Genomic DNA, 9691 nt, shown 5'->3' on the forward strand with positions numbered 1-9691 from the left:
GTAAAAGAAGGGAACTATGTACTCACTTGGGATTGCTAATTAGTCTTGAGAATAAGACCAATTTAAGCTCCAAGTATCACGGAATCAAACGACACCTAGTATAGGTAACTATGTTAATAAGCCACTATAATGTGTCGTTTGCATTCTGATTTGAAAGTCTACCTAAGTGCTTTTGACCCGTTTCGATACATTATGGTAACATAAGCCACTATAATGTGTCGTTTGCGTAAAACTATGTTCGGATGGTTAACTATGTGCTATGCCAAGTCTTACATGCCCAATTATCCCTAAACATGTTACTAAATAAGTTTATATGTCAAAAATATGTTCACATAATCAAAATACGGATTTATGCTTCAAAAGGGCATTTTGGTAATTTCCTATGGGCATACAAGCTAACTAGCAAATGACTAACCAATCCTACGTGATCATAAGGTATAACCTCAGAGGTTATTCCCTATGCAACTATGATCACTAATCATGCTTGGTCGGATCCTAAAGATCGACCAAACGGGTCGGGTTCGAAAGTCTAAGCGGTTGTCTAGACCGCTTAACTTACGACCCTGAACAAGCACTAAACTAATAGTGACGAGTTAAACATGTCAAAACTTTGACTCGTCACTATACCTAGTTAACATGGTAATCAGTAGGTATAATCGCTAAGGATTATAACCATCGTGATTACAATCACGTTACAAAGTTTAACCGAACTTTGCGTTGACCATTGACTGGTCAAACTGAAAGTCAAACACTGTTTGACTTTTTAAACTAGTAAGCAATAAAAGAATGAAGGAAAGCTCACTAAAGGTCCTTGCTATCTTTTCTAGAAAGAATAAGCTACCAATCAGATTAGAAAGCTCCCCAAATCAGAGATAGAGAAGAGAAGAGAGGAATGAGCAATGAACAAGTGAAAATGTTGGGCTATTTATACTTGTAGTGAATTCATAAGTCATCACAAGTGTTTGTGTAGCCTCCAAGCAAGGAATCATGGCCCTACAAGTGTTAGGAACTGATTGGGAACCTTGGTGATCACTTAAACTTGCTCAACACACCATAAAATTTGCATAAACAACCCCCCAAAGATCAAACAGTTTGCTAAAAATGGATTTCTGGAACTGGGCGTTTTTAGGCGGCCCACGTAAGTTTTAAGCTGGGCTTACGCGGCCCGCCTGGGCTCCCCAGATCAGCAAAGTTTGATATATTAACAGCTTTGGTCCCTGCACATAGTTAAAAAGCCCATTTCAGCCCCTTTTGACCTCCGTTAAGCCATTTTCAAGGCTCTACAAGGTCAATAAAGTTTAGAGGACTCAAAATGTGCTCGGAAAACTCTCGGATGTCGGCTCGTTTGGTCGTACGGTCGCGTTGTTCGTTAAATTACGACGAAACTCAAACGGACGCGAAAACGAACCAAATTAAGCGACGAATGGTATTTTTGCATGCCGATCACTAAAATAAAAGTATTTTAGTGTGTACAAAAACTTTGGATGTCCAGATGTGGCCAGAACGTAAGATATGTGCGAAAATGCAAACTTACGCCGTTTTTGACACTTTTAGACCCTGTAAGATCATATAAGCATGTTTTCGCACACCGAACCTATCAAAGCTTATTTCTAAGCTATGTTTAGGTTATATATGGTATGTTTAACTTATGATCATGTTCTGGACTATTCATTTCCTTACGAAATGGCAGACTTTTGCAAGTTGACGCAAATAGTCCCTGCGAGCAAATAAACTTGTTTTTGCCATACCAAAGCCTTCAAAACTTATTTCTAAGTTGTGTAAAGGTTATTTAAGGTATGTTAAGCTTGTGATGCTGTTTTGGAGTGTTTGTTGCGTTAAACTGATTATGTTTACGCATCACTTCGCGTATAACTTCACAGAAAGCGATATGGAGTTTAAAATCGATCAAAAATCAACATGTGCATAAAATCATTCATAAATGACAAACATTGTGAATCAAATCACATTGTTTTATTAATATTGAATTGTTCAAAGTCTGTAAAATGATTACACAAGCACAGATGTCACAAAATAACCTTGACATAACTTAGAAATAAGTTTTAGAAGGTTTGGTATGGCAAAAACAAGTTTATTCGCTCGCAGGGACTATTTGCGTCAACTTGCAAAAGTCTGCCGTTTCGTAAGGAAACATACAGTCCAGAACTTGATCATAAGCTAAACATACCATATATAACCTAAACATAGCTTAGAAATAAGCTTTGATAGGTTCGGTGTGCGAAAACATGCTTATATGATCTTACAGGGGCAAAAAGTGTCAAAAATGGCGTAAGTTTGCATTTTCGCGCATATCTTACGTTCTGGCCACATCTGTACATCCAAAATTTTTGTACACACTAAAATATTTTTATTTTAGTGATCGGCATGCAAAAATACCATTCGTCGTTTAATTTGGTTCGTTTTCGCGTCCGTTTGAGTTTCGTCGTAATTTAACGAATAACGGGACCGTACGACAAAACGAGCCGACATCCGAGAGTTCTCCGAGCACATTTTGAGTCCTCTAAACTTTATTGACCTTGTAGAGCCTTGAAAATGGCTTAACGGGGGTCAAAAGGGCCTGAAATGAGCTTAAACCTAGTGCAGGGACCTAAACTGTCAAACTGGAAACTTGTGCTGAACTGGGGAGCCCAGGCGGGCCGCGTAACCCCCTCCCCATTATTTACGCGGGCCGTGTGAACATGCCCAGCGATAGAAAATGAATTTTAGCATTCTGTTGATAATTCAGGGGTTGTTTATACAATTTTCTGGTGTGTTAAGCAAGTTTAAGTGTTCTCCAAGGTCTCTAATCAGATCCTAACACATGTGTGGCTATGATTCAATCCTTGTTGGCCACACAAACACTTGGAATGATCTTGTGTTCTTACTACAAGTATAAATAGCCCAACATTTTCACTTGTTCATTGCTCATTCCTCTCTTCTCTTCTCTATCTCTGATTTGGAGAGCTTTCGAATCTGATTGAAGCTTATTCTTGGTAGAAAAGATAGCAAGGACATTCAGTGAGCATTCTTTCATTCTTTTATTTCTTACTAGTTTAAAAAGTCAAACAGTGTTTGACTTTCAGTTGACCAGTCAATGGTCAACGCAAAGTTCGGTTGAACTTTGCAACGTGATTGTAATCACGATGGTTATAATCCTTAGCGATTATACCTACTGATTACCACGTTAACTTGGTTTAGTGACGAGTCAAAGTTTCGGTCAAAATGCGTTTTAGCACGCATTTTGCAACGGAACTACTTTTGGGTATCAAAACACTTTGTTTAGGGTCGTAAGTTAAGCTGTCTAGACAGCCGCTTAGACTTTCGAACCCGACCCGTTTGGTCGATCTTTAGGATCCGACCAAGCTTAGTTAGTGATCATAGTTACATACGGAATAACCACTGAGGTTATACCTTATGATCACGTAGGATTGGTTAGTCGTTTGCTAGCTAGCTTGTATGCCCATAGGAAATGACCAAAATGCCCTTTTTGAAGCATAAATCCGCATTTTACCTATGTGAACAAATTTTTTGACATATAATCTGATTTAGTAACATGTTTAGGGATAATTGGGCATGTAAGACTTGGCATAGCACATAGTTAACCATCCGAACCTAGTTTTACGCAAACGACGCATTATAGTGGCTTATGTTACCATAATGTGTCGAAACGGGTCAAAAGCACTTAGGTAGACTTTCAAATCAGAATGTAAGGTCTATTAAATCATACCATATGAGTTCAAATACTCATTTGATATATAGAACCTCATTCTATCCTATCTCCCGATTTAGGAGCCGATTTATTAACATAGTTACCTATACTAGGTGCCGTTTGATTCCGTGATACTTGGAGCTTAAATTGGTCTTATTCTCAAGACTAATTAGCAATCCCAAGTGAGTACATAGTTTCCCCTCTTTTACCATTTTCAAATACTTTGGGGTGATACACATGTGCATACTTGTTACTTTCATGGTTTTCATGCTTTTATGACATAAACATGCTAGTTTCATCTAGTACATATCTAGTACATGATTTCAATTATGTTATGCTATGTATGTTAAGCATGCTAGCACATTGATTTATTACACATTTGCTGCATATGTTTACTTAGCATATCTACACATTGTTTTACATGACATTTCTGCTATGTATGTTTACTAAGCATGCTAGCACATTGTTTTACATGAACACTTCTACTAGGCATGTTTACTTAGCATTCCTAGTACATGCTTTTCACATGCTACATTGGTTATGACATTTGGTGTGCTTAATCGGGACAATAATACATTCATTAACATTGATCACGCCGCTCGGTAGTATGTAATGGTACCATAGGAATTGACAACTCCCGTTTCCGACTTCCTAGGTTTGTTTGGAAGTTGGGAATGACAGAATCTGACTACATAACTTAGATAAACCTTGAATTTATTTAAAGGTTTGTTGCCACAGTCGCAAGGCTTGAATGTATGCGATTTACACTACTTCATAAATGTTTGTAATCATAAAGCATCGTTTTCTGCAAAACATAACATTTGATTTAAATTTAGGTTTATTCAAAAACCTTGTTTTGTACATTTTCCTATGGTTGAGTAATTACTTGTTTTTCACCATACATGACATTTGTTTCACATTGACATCATCACATAGTTTAAGTAGATGATTTCCAACTTGCTATGCATTTCATTTGTTATACATGATACATGTTACACACGACATTAAACATGGGTTATACATAAACATTTTTGACATTGAACAAGACATTTTTGGTTGGTTATTAATAAGTGACTTATGTAACGGGGCTATGTGTTATATAATAAAAGCATGGTGGATACACCGCTGGTACTTCCTATATATAAGTGCTCTTATCATATTATACATTGTTGCGTTTTCTAAATCACTTGGGCAAGACATGAAACATTTTTATACAAGAACATGACATTGATTTACAAACTACATATTTTATACAAATTCACTTTTACTTGGTTATTCATTTAACCATGCATTATCATTTCATTATCATTTGATTTTCATATCGGTTTTCATATGATTTCTCAAAGGAAAACATTTTTACAAGGTTCATGACTACATTTTGTTAAACACTTCTTTTAAACTACAAGTCATGAACCCTACATAAACAAAACCTATGTATCTCAAAGGCATTTTTATGCTAACGTACCTACTTTTTACATGTGTTTTCAGGTGCTAATGCATGATGATGGTTGTGCTTCACTTAGGCGGACTCGGGCCTTGGTGACTTAAAAGACAGTTATTATGTTGTTTTAGTTTGAACTCAAAAGACAATGTAAACTTTAATCTTAATAATACATAACTTTAATTACCATGGTTGTTGAAACAATAATTCTGTCGCATCACTCCCCGACGTTTCCGCCGCGGTTTGTTGTTTTACGCGGTCGGGGTGTGACAATAAACCACTCCACCACTGATCAGCTTTGTTAAAATGTCTCATTCCTTAGATATATATATATATCCGAGATTCGCGCTGATTTCCTTTAAAAACAATTGCCGCCAAAACAGAGCCGACAGCCATATTTCCTTGTTTTCTTTAATTGGAGTTTCCTTTTGTGCCAAATTCCGGAATTATCTAAATTACGATCTCGTCTCTGTGTTTCCTTTTTACAAACCAATCAAGAACCTAGACTTGTTTACGACACGCATAAGAATCAAATCACAAATCATTTCCATACTTTGCGAGCCATGCGAAGGCTATAAAACCGAACCCTTCGATCACTATTTTGACACCTTCATAACACGTCTCGAATATATTACACTTCGCCGGAGAACACAAGTGACTCGCCGGAAGAACTTGAAGCTCGCCGGGGCAAGAGGGATCGACGGAAAACACATAACCGTGTCGGAGAAGACGACCGGAGGAGTCACGACGGAACTTGCGAATCATTGTGTTTTGGTTAATCTCTTATGTTCGTTCTCTTGGATTCCCAGTCTTTACTCGTGCATTATTACAAGAAATCTCAACGCAATCAATATGAGCATACTCAATCTCTTTTTAAGCTTTATTATCTTTGGGATGCAATACATGTTCTTGACTCAAATACACAAACATGCTAGAACTTTTAAACACATAATCTCTATATATGTTCATACGTGTTATACTTGTAAACATACGTGTTATACTTGAAATCCTACGTGTTTAAGTTCATATGCTAATAATTGTTATTGTCATGAAAAATTTGTTTAAAACATTTTTATACATATACTCAAACTTGTATGCTCGCCAATACTTTTGGTATTGATCTATGCTTTAACATGTATTGCAGGATTTGGATGATGTAAGGAACCTAGTAGGATTGCCTAGAAACGCATTTAAACTATATTACTTATTGTACTGTATTTTTATTTTCAAACATGTTGTAGTTTGCTTCCAATCTTTGTATGAAACCATTAATCAATGAAATGAAACTTAATATACTTGTATTTTATTTACTTTAAAATTGTGGTATTTCTAGTTCAAACCATGTAAAATGTAATTATTAAATACTCGTCACAATTAGTGTTATGAAGTCTCTTGCAATCTAGTTTTCGTCTCATCCCGATGTTTTCGCCATCGGTTGGGGTGTGACAGTATCCACCATGTTTTGACCGCATTACGTCCGTTTCATATTCGGTGTCATGTTACGTTATGTGTCTTACCATACGCAGTAGTACACTCTATGGTTTCTCATACACCCATCACTATAATCCCGTGTACACCCGTGATTATACCAATCATCGCATGATCCGCATAGCTTGTACTAGTTGTGTATGAGTTAAGGTATACATAAATATAAATTCTGAAATAAGATTGTGTGTGTATAGAAATGTAGCGTATAAGCATGTTTGAGTTCCAAATAGTATAAGACCAACGTTAGCAAATCCCTAGGGTTTTGCTCGCGTATAGGTGCGAAAGTATAAATTTTCGAGTATGAATTGAAACATGAGCATAGTGTATGTTTAAATATGAACACAAACGCATGAATAAGAGTACGATTACAAGTATAAGCACAATGTGTATGAAAAATGAGTATAAATGTGGGTACAAGTTTGAGCATAAACGAATAAACGTGAGCATAAACATAAATCGTATAAACGAGAGTATATATATGAGTATGAGTATAACATAAATCGTATAAATGTGAGTATAAATATGAGTGCAAATATGAGTATAAGTATAAACACATATTGTGTGAGTATGAATACGTGTATAAGTATAAGTATAAACATAAGATGGATGAGCATGGATATGAACGTGAATTTAAATGTAAAACATGAAGGTTTAAGTATGAACAAAATATATGTGTATGAATATAAGTGTAAACAAAGTTGTATAGGTGTAAATAAAATCATAAATTGTATGAACATGGATATGAATATGAATATGAATGTAAGTATAAATATGAATGTAAGTACGACGTAAATGTATAATTGTGAGTATATGTATAAACGTAAAATGTATGAATTTGAATCATGAACATAACATAAATGTGTAAGTGTGAATATAAGTGAAGGAATAAAATGTATAAGTATGGATGTAAGAATTAATGATTTTGTTTATAGTATAAATTGAAATACACGAGTTTATGCACGTAAAAGATTAAGAAGTTTTGAGTATGAAAGAAAAAGAAAATGAGTGATACGGGTGAGATTGTTGTGAGGTGTTGACTAAAATGTGTAAAAGAATATGCACGTGGAGTTTTATTGTATCAAAAATAGGTTGAGTTGATGTGGGATGTAGAATCTAGTTTGTGAATGTAAAGGGACTATAAAACATCTATTGATTATGTGGATTGTACCTTGTAAATGAATGGGAATGCTACTATGGTTTTAAAATAATTCACATAGTTGAAAATTGTTGGTCCTCATGAAGTTTTCTTGTCCACGTGTATTGAGTTAGATTACCATATTGAGTGATGTTGAAAAGGTTCCAGAAGTTAGTAAGTTCGCATTGTTTTAAACGGCTTTGTATAAAAAGGGAACTTCGAAGTATAGAGGTTCTTGTGAAAATGTCGATCCATAGAAAAGAATTTGGTATATGAACTTAGTGATTGTCGAAAAGTGTTCTTCATAAAATATTTTATTGATTTCGTAAAGAGTTTTAGTGAACGATTGAACAATATTTGCAATATTTTGTAGGTGTGTACGAAAAGTTGGTTTGATTCTCAATTGAAAAAAAAAATCTTTGGTATAATGAAATAAACGTGTTTTAATAATTACATTGAGTACGAATTTTTTGTGGGCAACGGATGTATTAGACCGACTAAGTTGATGAGTAGCATTTCGTAATATTTTGAAGATCGAGGAACAAGCGTTCATGGTAACATTATAATTTTGTTTATGCGAGTGATTATGAAAATAGATTGTAGGATAAGAAGTACGTTTATATAAACAATGCATTTTGAAATAAATAGGAATTTGACTAACGATAAACAATGTAGATATGAACATGATTGTGTTTACATAATAGGGTCTATGAAAAGAAAGTCTTGGTAACAATCACCTAGGTAAGGGAATCACCCCTAACTTGTTGGTGAGGTCGTTGTAAGGTGAGAAAGAAAATGGAGTTAGTCGTCAAGGTAAGGAAATCACTCCTATCTTGGTGACATGTCTCCATTTGTTGTTGCAAAAAGTGTATATAAAATTACGTGAAATTATGCATGTTAATAATGTATAATTATATGAAAAGTAATAGTATGATGTATGTGCAAAAGTGAAATCTAAAAAATGGTTCAAAATTGAGAAGAGATGATTGCATCGTAAAAGATCGAAAATAATAAAGTGTAAATTCGATTTAAAACTTGGATGGTTCCAAAACGGAACTTTAACTAACCAAAGTGATCGAAAGGTCTTTTCAAATTGAGAAACATGCTTTGGCCTAATAGGTGGTATACTCTCGCCGACACGTCGGTTAACGGTATTCACCCTTCTGGTTACTACATATCCCAATTCAATCGAAAATTCGAGACTTGGCGGGATTCATAAAAATCAAGGAGTGGGACTAGTCGACGAGATGCGGGTTTCACCCCAAACTTGACGATTTCGTACCCTAAGTGTGGTTGGTACTCATTGGGTCAAAATTAAATTTTGACACATTGACGAGGGTCCACTAGAATTTGAAGTTGAAATTCCCCATTAAGATGTGGATTTCACTCCTAACTTAATGGTGGATTTTGTGCAAAAATGGAATCAAGCGGAATGAGAGTCATTTACCAAATTGTGGGTTACACGCCTATTTTGGTAATCTAATCTTGTTTGTGTGATACGAGTGTCTTCGAGTTTAAGAAAAATCGAGTAAAATGCCTTAGGAAAGGCGTATCTTGGGAATAATAAAACAAGCCTTAACACATAAGGAATTATGTTAAGAATAACACATAAAGAATAGAATCATGAAACAAGTATTAACACATAATAATTCAAGTATCAACACATAAGAATAGCATGTCAAGTTCTAACACATAAGTGACATATGTTTAAAAGATCAAAGAGAATAAATACGAAGCGATTAAAGTAACATGCATGTAGTTTCAAGCAAAACCTAAAAATAAAGCTCTAAAACTATAGACTAGGTAAAAGCATTCCTACTTTTCCTAATTCCCTATAGTTATGGCTCTGATACCAATCTGTCACACCCCAACCGATGGCGGAAACTTTGGGATGAGATGAAATAGATTGCAAGAGACTTCA

The sequence above is a fragment of the Helianthus annuus genome, chromosome 4 (genome assembly GCF_002127325.2).
Source record: "Helianthus annuus cultivar XRQ/B chromosome 4, HanXRQr2.0-SUNRISE, whole genome shotgun sequence".
In the NCBI taxonomy this organism is placed as follows: Eukaryota; Viridiplantae; Streptophyta; class Magnoliopsida; order Asterales; family Asteraceae; genus Helianthus; species Helianthus annuus.